Source organism: Macaca nemestrina, chromosome 3 (assembly GCF_043159975.1).
Source record: "Macaca nemestrina isolate mMacNem1 chromosome 3, mMacNem.hap1, whole genome shotgun sequence".
In the NCBI taxonomy this organism is placed as follows: domain Eukaryota; kingdom Metazoa; phylum Chordata; class Mammalia; order Primates; family Cercopithecidae; genus Macaca; species Macaca nemestrina.
Window position 1 is genome coordinate 3,636,876 of NC_092127.1, and position 19,418 is coordinate 3,656,293.

Here is a 19,418-nt window from a genome sequence, read left to right on the forward strand (position 1 = left end):
CACAAGCACCTGGTAATCAGGGGTGAATATTGGGTTTTTCTGCCAAGTAAGCAACCTAAATCAGCACCCATGCTGACCAAAGGTGAGGGGATTTAGGATGAGTGGTGGAGGACGGAAATGGTAAGTATCACTTCTGGCTTCAAGACTGATCACCACAGTAGGGACTATAGCTAGTCCCACTAACCCACCCACCCACCCTCCCTTCCTTTCTTCCTTCTTTCCGTCCTTCTCTCCTTCCCTCCCTCCCTCCTTCCCTTCTTCCTTCCTTCCTTTCCTTCTCTCCCTCTCTCCTTCCCTCTTCCCTTTCTTCCCTCCCACTCTCCTTCTCTCTTTCCTTCCTTCCCTCCCTCCTTCCTTCCTTTCTTCTCCTTCCTCCTCCCTCCCCTCCTTTCTCCCTTCTTCCTTTCCTTTCCTTTCCTATCCTTTCCTTCCTTTCTCCCTCCCTCCCTCCCTCCCTCCCTTCTTCCAAGAAATCACTTTGAAGAACTAAGGATGAGGCAAAATGAACTTACTGGAGCGGTTCACATACTGGAGAGTGTGTGAATGGACTGAAGTGATGCCAGGGGTGTAGCAGAGGACATCAATGCCTGCCCATAGTTCTTGGGCCTTATCATGCCAGTTTACTGATGGACACTAAATATGTTCAGTGAAAGAAGCCACACACAAAAGATCACATATTACAGCTGAGCCTTGAAAAAAAGGGTTTGAAATGTGCATGTCCACTGATAAGTGGATTTTTTTCTATACGAGTTGCACTGAGTGTGCCACCTCTCCTGCCTCCCCTCCCACCCCCTCCACTCTCGTGCCTCTGCCACCCCTGAGACAGCAAGAGCAGCCCCTCCTCTTCCTCCTCCTCCTCAGCCTACTCACTTTCACTTATGAATGGTAAATGTATTTTCTCTTCCCAATGAGTTTCTTAATAACATTTTCTTTTCTCTAGTTTATTGTATAATACAGTATCTAATACATACAACATTCCAAATACATGTTAATGAACTGTTTATGTTATCCATAAGGCTTCCAGTCAGCAGTAGGCTAATAGTAGTTAAGTCTTTGGAGAGTCCAAAGTTATATGAAGATTTTCAACTGTGCAAAAGGCTGGCTTCTCTAACCCCGTGTTGTTCAAGGGTCAGCTGCATAGGATTGTATTTCTGTGAAATGTTCAGAACGGGCAAACATATAGAGACAGAAAGTAGATTAGTGGGACAGGGAATGGGGAGTGACTGTTTAATGCTTAATTGTTTCTGGGGTGATGGAAATGTTCTGAAATTGGTGGTGATGGTTGTAGAACATTGTGGATATATGTGAAAACACTGAGTTGAACACTTTCAAATAGTTAACAAGGTGAATTTTATGTTATGTGAATTTTATCTTAACAAAAATGTCTATCCCATGAGGATTTTGGTAGAATTTGCTCATTTTTTCCTGGAGGTTAATTTTTGACCTGTTATTTTTAAAATTTTTCAAGGCCTTTGGTCTACTGAAGTTTTCTATACTTGAGACAATTTTGGTAACCTGTTTACTTAGATTTCTCCACATAAATGCTTAGTTCCTTTGTCTTATGGAAAACACGAATCTGTTGCTGGTTTTCTATTCCATTCCACTGTGTTTTGGGCTACTCACAAACTGGCTAATATTATGGGTTTGTAATATGTCAATACTTGAATATGACGTTTTGGGTTTTGTAATTTAATCTGTAGTTTTAGGTTCAAATTATGTTTAACATTGTGTACCTTCTTTAAAGATTTAATATTTACCTCTTATTTTAGAAGTAGTTACGTTAATTATATATTAGTGTATACATTTTCCTGGGTTCAGTGACTGTTCTTTCATTCCACAGCTTGCCATTCTTTTTTCATGTGTTTCCTGCTGCTCATTGTTCAGTTTGGTTCTCAAGACAGTTTTTACGGGAGATGTAAGCGTTGTTTCATCATTCTTGTTTAACTTTGTCTCCAACATTTACACAGAAGACAGTTAGTTATGAAATTCATGGCTTATCAGTCTTTTCCTCTCTAAAAGTCTATAGAAAATATTCTCTGTGCCTTGGCATTTATTGCTACAGGAGGAGGAATATGAGGCCAGCTTAATCCTCTAAAGGAAACTGCTTGCTTTCTGCCTTACTTTCTCAGGGTGCAATCCTTACCATTATCATTTGGACTCTTTTCCAGGATGGATGCCTACCTTAACACAATTTTTCCTTTGCATATGGTGCACCATTTTAACTTGGAAATAGAGGTGTAGCTTCATATATGGAAAATGTTCTTCTACTATCTAGACATCTCAATTTACATCCATATATAATTTCATACACATTATACATATCATTTTTGCTTATTGCTTCTGTTGCATTTGTTCTCGGCTTTCTGAAGAAACACCAGTTTTTTTTCCAAACATTGGCTCTCTTTTCTGTACATCATCTGTCATTTTCTCACTTGTTTTCTTCTTTTCAGTCATTTCATATGCATTCTTGGGAAACTTTATTTTTCACATGACTGATTTGATTTTTTGCAGCATAATTACTTTTTAAATCTAATGTTGCCAAGTTTTCATTTACGTTGCTTCTCTCCTTATGAGTTTTCTCCTCTTCTTTAATGGTAATGGCCTGCTCTAGGGTGGAGCCCCAATCCACAACCTCTGGTATTCACATTCTTGTATGATCCCCTCTCCTTGAGTGTGGGTGGGACCTATGTCTTCTGTATAGCCAACAGAGTATGGCGAAGGGGCTGGGGTTTTGCTCCATGATATGCTATGTTCTAGAAGACTCTGGCTGGCCAGCTGACGCGTTCTAGAAACTCTTCTTGCTGCCTTAATGAAGTAGGTGCCCCATGTGGTGCACAGCTGTGGGCAGCATCTAGGAACTGTAGGCATCCTCAAGAGCCAGAGACAGCCGCTAGGAGCTGAAAGTGGCCTCAGGTCGGGACCTCCGTTCTGCAACCACAGGAGAAGGAATGCCACCAACAACCTGAGTGTGGGAGCAAATGCTTCCCCATTTGAGCCTCAAGTGAGAATGCCGCTAGCTGACATCATGATTGCTGTCTTGTGAGAGCTGAAGCGGAAGACCCAGCTAAGCCTGATTCCTGATGCTTGCAAAGTGCAAGGCAGCAGATGGGTGATGCTTCAAGCCATGAAGCTGGGAGCAATTTGTTATGCAGCAATGGATAACCAATACATTAGCAGAGAATAAAATATCTTTAGGATCCCAAGAAATTTTTGATATGTTCTTCTGTATCTTGACAGAGGTAACTGTCAGATATACGTTCTTTTGTAGAGATTCCCAGATGATCCCCTATTTATTTTTTTCTGAAATACTAGCTTTTCCATAGATTCCATGTAGGTTACTCTCCACTTTTCATCCTAGGATTTGTAGGTGCTGTCTAGGTGCTGAAAAGATGGGACTGGAAATGGGAGAAAGAAACCACCCTCTGTCATTTTCCTATAGCAATACAGTAGAGAGAGATAACTCTACTATTTGGTCTGTGCAAGCTCTAAAAATTTGAGGCTGATGGAGGGAAGACAGGAATAGAATTGGTGTGGAAAGAACAATAATAGGGACATGGATTGAGGAAGGGGACACAGACATACAGCTGACATTTTTAAAGAGATGGGGTCTCATCCTGTTGCCCAGGTTAGAATGCAGTGCAATAATCATAGCTCATTGAAGACTTGACTTCTTGGGCTGAAACAATCCTCCTGTCTCAGCCTTTAAAATAGCTAGGACTACTGGTGCACACCACTACACCTGGCTGATATTAGCTGATTTATGCATAAGTGTAGAGGGTGCTTCAACTGGCTGAGGGAAGTTATCCTGTGCTATCCTACAAGAGATAGACAGCACTGAAAGATGATTAGCAGATAGAAGGCAAATAGAGAACCTGCTCACTGCAGCTTGGCAAGAGTTTAGAATGTTGCAGAATGAACTATGAACCAAACAAAAATGACCCAAGGAATCTGCACAGGTCTATCACCTGTCCACAGGAAAACCATTAATTAGACCTATGTGCACATTTACAAAAATGTATAAGCAAGTCATTACTGCATGCAAGCCTAAGCTGCATGGCAATAGCACTTTGACCTCAGATGAAAAGGCCTGGATGTCAGGGGGAGCAGGTTAGATGTGAGGGTCTTTGAGAGTAGAATGAAGCAAACGCCCTCTGCTGACACTCCCAGTGGGCAGGCACTTCTTCCTCTCATTTCTGGATAGGGTCCTGGATACATATAATTGGACTATGGGGTTCCTTTTTGGGGGGATGGGGAGTCTCCCTCTGTCTCCCAGGCTAGAGTGCAGTGGTGTGATCTCGGCTCACTGCAACCTCCGCCTCCCGAGTTCAAGCGATTCTCCTGCCTCAGCCTCCCAAGTAGCTGGGACTACAGGCACATGCCACCATGCCTGGCTAATTTTTGTACTTTTAGTAGAGACAGGGTTTCACCATATTGGCCAGGCTGGTCTCGAACTCCTGACCCTGTGATCCTCCCGCCTTGCCTTCCCAAAATGCTGGGATTACAGGAGTGAGCCGCTGCGCCCGGCCACACTATGGAGTTCTTAAAAAAACCTTCTAAAATAGCATAAGTTTGATTCCTTCTATTAATTCTATTCTCCAGAACCTTGGACCAGTTGCTACAGGTACTTCAGTTTCAGAAAACAAACACTTTCAGCTTTTCCAAGTGGTCTGTTTCTGATGGAGTAGCCTTAGGTAGGATGTGCTGAATTCTGGCCAAGATTTTTCTCAGTCAACCTTCATCTTTGTTATTATTATCGCCAACACCATGCACAGTCTGACATTAGGTGGTCTGTCTCATGTTGTTAATGTTAACCTTGCCCCCCCACCCCGATTTGCTTGGCATTTTGGTTAGAAGTTAAAGGAAAATGGTTTGAGGATGTTAGCTGGACGTCTAGCATCCTCAAACTAGTTTCCCTTCTTTATACTCAGCAGCTGAGTAATAGGACTCAGCTGCCTTCTTTATACCATTGATGGTCCTTAAACTGGAACCATCAACAGTATAAAGCAAGCAGCTGAATCCTATTACTGCTTCTAATCTGCTTTATTGGAATGATTTAAAAGGATGGGCAGATATATAGATACGGTGTGAACACAGTGATTTCTATCATGTGTGGGTGCTGAATCTTTAGAGGCACATAGACAGATTCCTCCAGTGTCCTGATAAGAATGCCAGGGTAGCTCAGGGAGATGGATAGGAATGGGGAACAGCTGCTGAAGGCCCAAGCTACTGAGCTTGGAGGAGAAGATACTTGATTAGCGTTTAATAGACTTCTTTCGGAAAAAAACTGAAGGCTACACAGGCAAGGTTGTATCATATGGCTTCGTGGAGCTAGTGAGTGAGATGTTATGAAGAGCAGAAGTCTTTGACAGAATTGCAGCCAAAAAGATAAAAGTGTAGGCCATGGTGGTTAATTTTATGTCTCAACTTGGCCGGATCACTGTACCCAGATATTTGGTCAGACATTATTCCAGATGTTTCTGTGAGGATATTTTAAAAATGAGACTAACATTTACATCAGTAGGCTTTGAGGAAGCCAAGTCCCCTCCGTTGTGTGGGCAGCCTTCATCCAGTCAGTGGAAGAAGGTCTTAACAGAAAATGGAACACCCTCTGAGAAAAGGGGAGCCTGTCAGCAGGTGGCCTTCAGACTTGAAGTGCAGAATCAGATCTTCCCTTAAAATATATCTCTTTAGCCTGGGCACAGTGGCTTATGTGTGTAATCTCAGCACTTTGGGAAACCATAGCGGGAGGATTGCTTGAGCCCATCTGAGACCAGTCTGGACAACATAGTGAGACCCCCATCTCTAAAAAAAAAAAAAGGTATTAAAAAATAAAAAATAAAAAAACCTCTATATGTGCATATGCACCTGCACACACATCCACATTGTGTTAAGGCTCTCTCCAGAAAAACAGAACCAATACAATGTGGAGGGGAAGGTGGGGGGAGAGAGAGATTTATTTTGAGGAGTTTGCTCACAAGATTGTGGAGGCTATAGCCAAGTCCAGCATCCGCAGAATGGACCAGCAGGCTGGAGACCAAGAAAGAGGCACTGGTGCAGTTAAAGCCAGCAGCCGTCTGCTACAGAAGCATGTCTTATTTGGGGGATATCAGCCTTTGTTTCATTCAGGCCTTCAGCTGCTCGGATGAGCCCCCTCCCCCCTCCACATTACGGAGGGAAGTCTGCTTTACTCAATGTTCATCCATTGAAATGTCAGTCTCATCCAAAAATATCCTCACAGGAATATACAGAATAACATTTCACCAAATATCTGAGCATCCTGGTCTAGCCAAGCTGACATGTGAAATTATCCACCACGCGTATCCCATTGCTCCTGTTTCCCTGGGGATCACTAACACACTGACCGATAGCTTTGGTTTCTGGCAATGGGCTTGAAAGTTTGAGTAACAGAATCACTCATCAACACGTGGTTAGTAAGCTTATAAACTAAGAGTGCTAATTAATATAGAATTGCATAGAGGATAAAGTGTATTTGCTTTGCACATCATAAGGACCCTGAGTATTCATCTCCATTATTAATTATACTCACCTCATCACTAGGGACCATCTAACATGCGCCAGGGCCTGGGACTATGATGAGAACAAAGCAAATGCCTGCCTTCATGGAACTCACATTCTTCTTCCTGTTATGATCGTACATGTTGAAATAGGTGTCCGTTCCTCTTTCCTTCAAGTGTGCTGTGATTTATAATAGTGTTTCTTTCTCCCACCCTAGCTTTTTCGAGGTGTAAGTAAAGATTGTGTATATTTACAGTGCACAATGGGAAGTTTTGATATATGCATGCACTGTCAAACCGTTACCACAGTCAAAGTTATTAAACATATCCATCACCTACATAGTTATTTGTTTTTCTTTTGGTGAGAGCATTTCTCTCTTAACAGTTTCAAGTATACAGTAATCCATTCTTATTGACAGCATCGTCTTGTACATAGATCTTCAGAACGCACTCATCTTATCTATGTATCCTTTGACCAACCTCTCCCCATGCCCCATGCCTCCAACCCCTGGCAACCACCATTGTACTCTGCACTTCGACCTCTTTGAAACAAGCAATTCTTTCAAAGAACTCCTGTACTCATCAGCAGAGGAAAAGGCATTGCTAGTTAACTAGCTGATGCATAGCAGAATGAGTTGCATTATCTGTCTGTTAGAAAATATGGAGATTGTAGACAGGAGATAGAATATTCTTCTACTTCCTAAGGGCTGAAATGTTCCTAGATATTTACCTTGAATACGTCATTTTAATTTTCAGAACACAGTCCAGTTACATGTCGCTGCATAATGCTGGAGACAGCAAGTAGATGGCTAACACGGGAGGGCCATTACCCATGAAAGAGAGATCTCTGTCTTCTGTACTTAAAGCGCAACAACATTTTCTCTATTAGATGTGGGCTCTCTTCCTTTCCTTGCTTTGATGTTTCTATTTCTTTATTCATTCCCCCTTTGGTTAATTTTCAGAAAAATCATATACCTAAATATGTACACTGAATAAACCGTGTCCTATATTTGAGATGAAAGTTATTTTTCATCTTGTAAGCTTGTACTTTTTCTCCATTGCTGTGTAAGTAATGCCCCCTGGATTTAGTGGATTCAAACAGCACACTTTGGTCCATTCACAGTTCCTGTGGCTCAGGAGTCCAGGCGTGGCCTAGCAGCATCCTCTGGCCCAGGTTCTCCATAAGGCTGCAGTCAAGGCTGTGGCCAGGGCTGTGGTCATCTCACAGCTGAACGTGGGGGATTGGAGGACACATTCACGTCCAGCCTCACTCATGGGATTGCTGACAGTTCTCTGGTCCTCTCTGACTGGTCCAGGAACATCATTTCATTGTCATGTGGGTCTCCCCAGAGGTTACTAACACCCAAGATGGAAGTCACATTCTTTTGTAAGAGTGACCCCTTACTCTGCCATATTCTGTTCATCAGAAATGAGTCACTAGGTCTAGCCCACACTGCGGGGCGGGGGGACCTCCCACAGGAGGGTGGCTCCCAGGAGAAAGGGGTTACTAGGAGCTCACTGAGAAGCAGCCTACCACATTTGTTCTTATTTTCCCTGTCAATTCTTCAATTTCAAATCTTTTCCCTTAATCACCCCTTACTTTCCATTTCACTGCCAGCACCTCGATCTCTGTCTTCTCACCACAGAGCAGATTAGTAACAACTTCCGGAACCCACCATGAGCCCCTGCATAGCCCTCGTTCCCGGCAGCTCGTCATTATTCCTGAAACGCCCAGAACCACTTCCTGTTCTGACTCATTCATTTATTTATTTGGAACACTTCAGGAATTTGCGTGCCATCCTTGCGCAGGGGCCCTGCTAACCTTCCCCGTACCGTTTCGATTTCAGGACACGTGCTGCCGAAGCGAGGGCGCTTTCTGTTCTTGTCCACGAGCCTTCGGCGCTCATCGGTGCCTACTTCCGACCGTGGGTCGCGTTCCTTCCAACGTGCGTCTTCCATCCCAGCTGGGCGGGGCCTTCACTGCTACCTTCACTGTTACCTTCTCAACATGGCGAGCTTGGCCGGATGTCACTTCGCCTTTGCCTTTTCCTCTCCGGACTCGGCTCACCGACCTTCTCAGCAGGGCCGGCCCTGCTCACTACCGCCCCCACCGGTCGTGTCGTGCTTCATTCCCACAGGCCGCATAAGGTAACATTTACGTATGTTCTGGCTGCGTGACTGATTCTCATTTCCCTGTCGATGCTTTTCTTCAACTAGGCTGAAATTCGTGTAACTTCCTATATTTCTGTGCATATGCGGTATCTAACAATATTGAGCACCTACGAATTCCTCAAATACTTGTGGCTTCAGGTGAAAATAGAGCTCTGTACTTCCTAGCTGCCTGAGCCAAAAAAAAAAAAAAAAAAAAAAAATTAGAAAAACGCTAGGAAGGAGAGATAACATAAAAGCCAAAAGAAGGACTATTTCGAGGCCGGGCGTGTAATCCCAGCACTTTGGGAGGCCGAGGCAGGTGGAGCACCTGAGGTCAGGAGTTCAAGACCAGCCTGGCCAACCTGGCGAAACCCCATCTCTGCTAAAAAATACAAAAAGTTAGCCGGGCGTGGTGGTGGGCGCCTGTAATACCAGCGACTCGGGAGGCTGAGGCACGAGAATCGCTTGGACCCAGGAGGCAGATGTTTCAGTGAGCCGAGATGGCACAATTGCTCTCCAGTCTAGGCAACAGAGAGACACTCCGTCTCAAGAAAAAGGACTGTTTTGAGATATTTCCTAATAATTCTATCTCAAAATGTACAGAGACGGACATACTACGACTGTTTTTAGTAATCCCACGTTTTTCTATTATTTCTTCTTTTCAGTCATTCTGTTTCTATGATAGACACAGAGAATGATATCTCAACGAGATGATTTTGTCCCCAAAGAGATATTTGGCAGTATCCGAAGACATTTTTGGTTTTCACAGCTCAGGGGAGGGAGGATTGCTCCAGGGACCTAGTGGGTAGAGGCCAGGGACACTGCAATGTATACAATAGCCTCCAACAACAAACAATTACTTATCCCTAAATGTCAACAATGCGGAGATTGGAAACCCAGCTCTATCTGGAGCACAGGAGTGGTGTAGTAAAGTCAGGGTGAACCTGGATTCTGAAGCCATAGTGCTGTGCCATTCACTAGCTGTGTGACCTTGGACAAGTGACTTAGCATCCAGCTTTCTTCATGTGTAAGTGATCGGAGTAATAGAACTCATCAGTAAGTGTTGTCGGAGGGTTAGCTGAGTTAATCGTTGTAGAGGTTGTCAAGCAGTGTCTGGAACATGACAAAATCCATCACAAGTATTTGTGGAGTGAAAACCCGTTTGCAGGGGTTCTATGTGATATAAGTGGAAGAAATCATCCCTTCCGGTGATCTCCCCCTGTCACGATGGAGTGAAAAACCTGAGCAGAATCTTATGGGCAGAGTGTAGCCTCAATTGGCTGCATCAATCCCTTGTGGCTGAATGACAAATTCCTTGTTATTACCTTTGGTACTCACCACCATCTGCAAGTTGGAAATTGCAGCTAGTTTTCATTCAGCACTAATGTGTCAACTGAACATTCTGGGATTTCTCTGAGAGGATCTAAATTGACTATGTAAAAAAGGAGGTGAACTGGCTCTTTTAAATAAGAGCAGGCATGCAGGTGACTAACATGCTCATTAGATTTCAGACCAGTAGAGCCACCCATTGTTAGTCACAGCAACCAGGTCCAGCACAATGGAGAGACCACTTAGAGGTGCCCACACCATCAGGACAGCAGCTATGCAGAACAAAGACACTCCCCTCTGAAACAGACCATGTTCTGTGGCTTGCTCCAGATTTTTAATTTACAAAGCTAACGTGTGTGTGTGTGTGTGTGTGTGTGTGTGTGTGTGTGTGTGTTTTCCAATCACTCATCAGGTTAACTTGACATCTGAACTGCAATCCTGCACTGTGCTTTTGCAAGTAGATGAATTTCCTCTGCATCAGAACAGAATTTTCTTAGGTGTAGGTTTTACGTTATGATTCTTTCTGGGAGTTGCAATCATAGGAAAATTAGGAGGACTAAATCAAAAAGTATTTTAAAAAGTAGATAACTTTCGTCACTTGATAATACATACATCTGGTTACATCTTAGTCTTTCCTAATTCAACTTAAGAATGAAGCTTGTAAAAGTAATTGGCAACTGGCTGCCTCTGCTTTGCATTTAAGACAGGATGGGTACATAATTGACAAATAATTAATTTGCTTCTTAATTATTTACATCAGTTTCCCACTGTCCTATAGAAACACAGAGAGACTCTGGGAGCAGCTAAAATATGTATTTTTAGGGTCTTCTTATGATTATGCTAACAAGTCGTACGGTGTCCACAGCAAACGTTAGCCAGGTGCCGTGGCTCACACCTGTAATCCCAGCACTTTGGGAGGCTGAGGTGGGAGGATCACTTGAGCCCAGGAGTTCGAGACCCTGTCTTACAAAAATTAAAAAAAACCCTAAAACCATTAATTGGGATTTCAGATAACAAAACATAATTTAAGGGAAAACTATATCACAATACTAAAAGCCTATAATATTGTTCTCTAAGAAGTGACATTGGTTAGTTATAAGCAAGTTTGGGTTTGAAGCATGTGAGCTCGTGGTATTAGTTAAAATTTCATGTCCCCTTCAATGCCCTTCCATGCAAGACTCCTTTGAGACCTTCACTGCAGGTGCTATGAGAGGAAACTATTCTGTTTGCAGCATAGTAGCAAAATGAATGCTGTGCACATAATTTTAGTACTTGTTTCAGATTTAAATTATAGTTATTGTATATTTATTCATGTTTCTTTATGTGAACAAAAATAAAATTATTCAACACTAGTTCCAATATAATTATATAATTTCTTAATTCCAGTAAAAGTAATGGCCCATGTTTGAGAATGAAATCTTAGCTAGGTGAAACTATAAGTCTCTCTGATAGTCTAATTTTCTAGTTAATAATTTTCTCCATAAAAAGCTAAAACTTAAAAAAATTCCAACTCTTTTTCATAGAAAACATATAAATTTTTAACATATAAAAAAGATGAAATACAGGCATATGATTAAAATTTCAAGTGTAAGAGGAGTGTTGTCAGGAAAAGGGGTTCCAATCCAGACCCCAAATAAAGGTTCTTGGATCTTGTGCAGGAAAGAATTCAAGGTGAGTCGCAGAGTGCAGTGAGAAGAGAGGGTTTACTGAAACCTACCCAGATACAAAGTAGGGCATCCTCAGAAAGCAAGAGGAGGAACCTCTCATCTTTTTCTTAAGTTTCTCTTATATAGGGATATTATCTATGTAAAAGCTAAGCTACATTATGTCTACATGTCGGAGGGCTGACAGTGTGACAAAATTTATTCCTTGTTGGTTTAAAGAAAGCTGTCCTTGGCATTTTAGTGCACAAGCACACCACAGCATGACTATAATTATCTTTAAAAGCATATATTGTTATGTGATATTGGGACATTGGGACATTTTGCTGTCATAAGAGTTTGTCCTTACAGGCATTTTTCTCAGCCATTAACATCCTATGACCATGGGTGGTGACATGGTTTGGCTGTGTCTCACCCATGTATCCCCACCCAAATCTCATCTTGAACTGTAGTTCGCATAATCACCATGTGTCATGGGAGGGACCCAGTGGGAGGTAATCGAATCATGGAGGCAGTTACCTCCATGCTGTTCTCGTGATAATGAGTGAGTTCTCACGAGATCTGATGGCTTCATAAGGGGTTTTCCCCCACTTCACACTTCTCTTTGCTGTGCTTCTCCTTGCTGCCACCATGTGCAGAAGGATGTGTTTGCTTCCCCTTCTGCCGTGATTCTACGTTTTCTGAGGCCTCCCCATCCCTGCGGAACTAGGAGTCAATTAAACCTCTTTCTTTTATAAATTACCCAGTCTAGGGTACGTCTTTATTAACAGCGTGAGAAGAGGCAAATACAGGTGGTAACTGGCAAGGAATGTGCCTCATTAGGTTTAAGACGGAGTTGATTTTAAAGTGGTGTCACCCTGACTCTCCTAGGCTCCTGGTTCCCTAACAGGAGGGTATGCATTCATAGGTATTGTTAAATATCTGTTGTGTCACTTGAGTAATCTTGAAGATCTTGCCCTATCAATATAGACGGCTACTGTATTTTCCAATGAACACCTACCTTTTTCATTATATAGATATTCCATGATTTTAAACTAATCCTCTACAAACAAAAATTTAGACTTTTTTCTGGTTTTTGCAATGACGAAAAATGACACAGTGACTTTACTTGTACATATTCCTTTCCTAGTTGCGAGTGTATATGTAAGATAAATGTGCTGAAGTAAAGTGGTATTTGAATTTGAAAATGATAGTTTTATTCAACATTATATTCAAGTTTCTAGTTTTACATCTTTGCCCACACATCAATCTTTTCAATTTTTGACGATGTGATCTGCAAAGAGGTATTAATGGCAAAAACCACAATTACTTTTGCACCAACTGAATGTTGTTTTCATTTTCCTGAATTTACACAGAATCCTTCCACATGTTAATTAGCCATTTTCATGCCTTTTAATTTTCTGTTGAATTTTACTTCTCTAAATTAACACTTTCCTGTCACATGTTTCAAACTTGAGAGAAATGTTATGTTTTGCTTTATTTTGTATCTTGTCTGTTCTCCATATCTTTTCCTTTCAGTGTCTTTAATCTTTTTGTCTTTTTCCTCTTTGTTGGTATTTCCAGTCTTCCCTCGCTGACACTGACTTGTACTCTCCAATTTCCCTTTTGACCTATTTTATCTTTAATTTTTGTTTGATTCTATGTTCTGTTTAATTTCTTCTAGAGCACAAAACATGTGTTGAATATGTAATTCTTTGCTCCTTTGTATGTTTCTTCCTGAATGTTTTTAAGCGGTAATTTGTATATGATATTCCCTCCTGCAATGTGTTCACGTGTATACTAGAAACAATGACTGTCTTGTCCTGCTAGAGCTTTAAACCCAGCAGCACAGCAAAATCGTCTTGGAAGAATAGTTACTTATTTATTGAGACGAGCTCTTGCTATGTTGCTCAGGCTGGCCTCAAACTCCTGGCCTCCAGCCATCCTCCCACTTCAGCCTCCCAAAGTGCTGGGATTACAAAAGCCACTATGCCCGGCCACCTGGGAAGAGTTTTTAAAATGCCAGTATCCAGGGCCCATTCCAAACCTCAACCTCATCGGGCATGGCCTGTAGCTGAGTTCCCTCTAGGGACTGAAGCACAGGGAGGTTTGAGAAGTTTGCCTGAGCACCATGGCTATGCCACTACCTTGCCAGTCCCATAGTGCCACGACACTGTACAGGTAAATCTTGTGTCATTCATTTGCAGTTTAGTTTTATGGATACGTTTTCATTTTGTGGAGGAAAATACTTAGAAAAGGAGTATCTATCTGGCTTGTGTGATAAGGGTATTTTTAACCTAATAATAAACTGCTTATTTTGCTCCCCCAAATTATTATACCATTTTACACCTCATTTTGCTTAACAAAAGTTTACAAAGATTTTTCTTTTTTCATTCTAGAAGATGTTATAATTTTAGGTGTGATATTATGCCTGTTGTCTATTTTGAGCTAACTTTTGGATATAGTGCAAGGTAAAGCCCAGGCAAATTTTGGAATCAGCTCGCTATTTTCTACCAAAAAAAGCCTTACTTGGATTTTCATTGGATTTCTGTTGAACCTATAGCTCACTTTGGGAAGAACTAAAAGTTTAGCCATATTGAATCTTCCTATTCATGACATGGTAGTTTGCTTTATTTTTTATGTGTAGTTTAATTTCCGTCATCAATATTCTGTAATTTTCATAATATTTTTTACACATTTTTGTTAGATTTACCTCCAAACATTTCATGCTTTTGGTACTAGTATAAATGATGCCTCCTAAAATTTGAATTTCCAATTGTTCATTGCCAGTATATAAAAAGACATTTGATTTTTATATTTTGGACTTCTACAACCTTGTTAGATTCACTTATTCCAATAGCATTTTAAAAAGATTATTTGGAATTTTTGTGCAGTCAGGTAATGAATGTAGTTTTGTTTTTATAAGTCTGTGTGCCTTTTTTTTCTGTCTCTTGTCTTATTTTACTGTTTAAGATTTTAAATACATTTTAAATAGAAGTGATGAAAGTTGATCTTCTTGTCGTGTCCTGTGCTAATCAAGGTTATTTTAAAGTTCCTGTTTGATTGTTTTAGCATCTTCTTCATCTCTGGGCCTTTATTCTGTTGATTACTTTATTCCTTGATGGTGAGTTGGATGTTTTCTTGGTTTTCACCTCATATATATATGTATTTTTTAAATTAACCATCAGACATTGTGTGTAGAGGAACAGTAGTAATAAAGGAACTTTTGAAATGTTTTATGTCCAGAAATAGGCATACTTCTGCCAGGCCACTTGTGTGGAAGTTTGGTTTGAGTTGAGTTTGGGTTTTGTTGCTGCTATAATCACAGTTAGTTCAAACTTTTAAGTTCTTCCAGTCATGGGCTCTGACACCTGGTACTAGTGAAGAACCTGGTGTGCTGGAGAGATTTTCTCAGTGTTAGTGTTTCACCTTCATCTTTTGGCAGACCCTGAATGCCTGCACTACAAAACATATCTCTCTTTTCATTCGATTCCTCCCACCCAAGAGTAAACAACTGTTGTTGCTTATTTCCCCATGAAAGACTTGAGGTGTGGAAGGGGCATTTTTTTTATTCTCCTGGTCTAGCCTCAATCTTAGGCTATTCCTGTTAGCCTGGACCTCACGTATGGGATTTTCTCAGTATTTCTGCCTTTGTCTCATAGTCAAACTCTGCTTGTATCTGTGGGGGTCTTTTGGAGAAAGCTTCCTGCTCCTCGCCCAATGGTAGCAGACCTCTCTTTTATATGGGGCATGATCCAGGGGCAGATGGCTTTTGCTTTTAACTACCCTACCACAAACAAACAAATTTTGCAAACCTCGGGGGACAAAAGGATTACCTGCCCACCCACAGTAGCCTCATGCTTTTGTGTTGTATGAAAGAAAGGCCCAGAAAGGAGGTGGGGATCTCTGTCTGTGTGCTCTCTCTCTGCTTTTCTGCCATGTACCATTCTTCTCTATGGGCACCCAGTGGAGGCCCATTGGGAAGACCCTGGGAATGCAGACTCCTCATGTGTATGGGCTCTGTTCACACTAATGCGAGGCAACAATTCTAAAGATAGGTAACATCTAGATCCTTGAGGAATCGCCATACTAGATGTACCATATGACCCAGCCATCCCATTACTGGGTATATACCCAAAGGATTATAAATTATGCTGCTATAAAGACACATGCACACGTATGTTTATTGCAGCACTATTCACAATAGCAAAGACTTGGAATCAACCCAAATGTCTATCAGTGACAGACTGGATTAAGAAAATGTGGCACATATACACCATGGAATACTATGCAGCCATAAAAAAGGATGAGTTTGTGTCCTTTGTAGGGACATGGATGCAGCTGGAAACCATCATTCTTAGCAAACTATCACAAGAACAGAAAACCAAACACCGCATGTTCTCACTCATAGGTGGGAACTGAACAATGAGATCACTTGGACTCAGGAAGGGGAACATCACACACCGGGGCCTATCATGGGGAGGGGGGAAGGGGGAGGGATTGCATTGGGAGTTATACCTGATGTAAATGACGAGTTGATGGGTGCAGCACACCAACATGGCACAAGTATACATATGTAACAAACCTGCACGTTATGCACATGTACCCTACAACTTAAAGTATAATAATAATAAATAAATTTTAAAAAATTAAAAAAAAAAAAAAAAAAGATAGGTAACATCAACCCAGCACTTTGGGAAGCTGAAGAGGATCGCTTGAGGTCAGGAGCTCAAGGCCAGCCTGCAACAGAGTGAGACCTCGTCTCTACAAAATACAATTTAAAAAGGTTAGTTGGGCATGATGGTGTGCACCTGTAGTCCTAGCTCCTTGGGAGGCTGAAGTGGGAGGATCACTTAAGCCCAGGAGGTTGAGGCTGCAGTGAGCAATGATCGATTGTGCCACTGCATTCCAGCCTGGGCAACAGAGCAAGATCCTGTCTATAAAAATAAACAAATAAAAATAAAAATAGGTAATTTTCATTTGTTACTTACGACAGTTACTATTCAAAGGCTTTATCTTATTAGCTCATTTAATTCTCACAGTAACCATATGGATTAGGAGTTATTGTCATCAATTCCCTATCTGGAGCTAGGCCAAACCGCAGGTTAAGGGCACGGTTCTTTACAAGTCTGCCTTCATGGCAGACACCAGCTGCAAGTTTGGAGGCCTCCAGAACCACCCTAACTTCTAACCAGCTGGCTACCAATTCAGGGGTCCCTACAGACTCCCTGAGGTTCAACAATTTTCTAGAACATCTCACAGAACTCAGGAAGGCATTATACTTATGATGACAGTTTTATTGCAGTAAAAGGATGTACTTCAGAAGCAGCCAAAGGGAGAGATGCACAGAAAGGGATCTATGAGGGTTCCAGCTGTGAAGCTGCCCTTGTCCTCAGGACATGCTACCATTCCAGCACATCAGTGTGTGGATTGCCACTGTGCATTGGCACAGAGGAAATTGCCAACCAGGGAAGTTCCCCTGAGTTCTTGTGAGTTTTATTGAAGTTTCATTACATAGGCAGGATTCATCGAATCATTGCCCATGTGTCTCAGTCTTTGGCCCCTCTCCTCCTCAGAGGTCAGACCTCTGGTTCAAAGCCCTCGACCCCCAATCACATGGTTGGTCTTTCTGCCTTGAGCAGCCTCCATTCCAAGTCATCGTGTTCACATAAACTATCAAGTGTGGTCCCAGGAGCCCCCCAATGAATTACAAAGACACTCCTAGAGCATGGGAAATGCCAAGGGTTTAGAAGTGACTTCCCAAAACCTGGGGACAAAGGCCAGCCAGATTCTTAATAATGCACTTCCCAGATGAGGAAACAGAGTCACAGAGCTATGCAGTAATTTACCTAAGGCACTCTTCTAGCAAATGGTAGAATTGTGATTCAATCCACACCATCTGGCTTTAGAGTATGTGCTCGTAAGTGGTACAGCCTCCAGTGAAGGTGGAGAATAAGTAAAAGTGAGAAATATAGGTTGACTCTCAGTTTTTTGACTTGCTCCAAATAGGGAGGTGAAAATTTCATTAACTAGAGTAGGAAACATAATAGGAGAAGGACTGGGAGGAAACATAATGAGCTCAGTTCCCGAGCCTTTTGAGTTTGAGGAGCCCATCATATAGCTGAGTGTGCAAGAGAACATCTCCAGGCTAGAGATGGATGTCAGTTTCATCAGGTTTTCAAGCAGTGAACATGCTCAAGGAAGCCTCTAGAAAGAGAAGGAAAGAGTGTGTAAATGACAAAGTCCTGTGGAACATGAACATTTTAAAGATAGTTGGGGAAATGGAGTAGTGAAAAAAAATAAAACCAAGTAGGAGTGGTGGAAGTCTCAGGACAGTGTGGGTCCTACAAGCCACATGGGAGAACAGTATTAACAACTAAATGCCAAAGAGAGTTGATCTGCCTTGAAGACCTCCCTCCTCTGCACCCACAGTTTCCCTTTATTTCTCCATCCTGGCATTTGTTATGCTGTAATTTAATTGGTTATTATTATTATTATTATTATTTTATAGACAAGGTCTCACTCTGTTGCCCAGGCTGGAGTGCAGTAGCATGATTATGGCTCACTGCAACCTCAAACTCCCCCACTCAAATGATCCTTCTGTTTCAGCTTCCCAAATAGCTGCACTGCAGGCATGCGCCACCATGCCTGGCTAATTTTTTTGGTATTTTTTTTTTTTTTGGCAGCGATGAGGTCTCCCTATGCTACCCAGGCTGCTCTGTAATTGATTGTCTTGTTGCTTTCTTTACCGCAGACTGTGTGCTCCATAAGGGTAAAGGCCGTTTGTATCTTGTTCATTGTCGTATCGCCAATGCCAGCTCAGTGGTGAAAGTGGGGACTGCTTAGTAAGTATAAACCCTCCATAATGAGGGAACGAAAAAGGGGTTTGGCTGCTAGAAGATTATTTACAACAGTTGCAAAAGAGCTTCAGGAAAATATGGGGGCTGAAAATATAATTTTGTAATAATTAATGCATAAAATAAGCATGTAGGTAAAGACGGTGAATTAAATAAGGAGAAAAAATGGTTGGAAGTAGAGGTAGACACAGGATGGAGAAAGAAGGATTTATTAAGAAAGGTTTACGGGGATGCCTGGGGAGAACAAGCCAGAAGAGAGGAGAAAAAGGCTTAGTGGGTTGAGTATGATCGTGGAGGACTGCGAGAGCACAGGAGGTGAACAAGGGCAGGGACCCTTGGAGACGAAAGAGGGGAAGAGGAGCGCAGGGCAGAAGCAGGGAGATCTCTCTGACCTTCTCCCACTGTTCTCCTCCAAAGCAGGTCCTAAAATAATTATTTGACCTTCCTCTAAAATAGGTCATTAGACCCTCATTCCAGCGGTTCCTCCTCCCTGTACCTAGAGAAAAGGAATGAAGACCCAGAGATGCCAAGCACAATCTGAACAAATTGGCCTTGCCAAGTTCTCCCCAGGTGATTCTCATTAGCTCAAATTCCCTTTGTCCAACCATCCTTCTACAGGACTGTCCACTCTTCATCAATCCTAAGCATAAAAATACAGTTTTCCCTGTTTCTTTGGGCCTTCGTTTCTGAAGGCTCCTGGGTTATGTAAAACTTTGATGAAATAAATTTGCATGATTTTCTTTTGCTAATTGGTCTTTTGTTCTGGGGTCTCAGTCATCCATGTTGCAGCGGGTTAAGAGAAGATATTACTTTTTCTCCCCTACAGAAGCTGAGCGAGAACAGATAAATGAGGTCGGGGCGAAGGCCTGTCTAAGGTGAACACCACGAACACGAGGGCTTTAAGGACAACTGTGGGCTCCTGGCCT

General features: G+C 42.0%; 1 non-coding gene across 1 annotated transcript; it reads right to left on the reverse strand.

Annotated features, from left to right (window-relative positions):
* Positions 1 to 8,279: 8,279 nt before the first annotated feature.
* Positions 8,280 to 8,388, reverse strand: LOC112424039 (U6 spliceosomal RNA). Its single transcript, XR_003014690.1, has one exon. It is a non-coding gene; the product is annotated as a U6 spliceosomal RNA (small nuclear RNA).
* Positions 8,389 to 19,418: the final 11,030 nt, after the last annotated feature.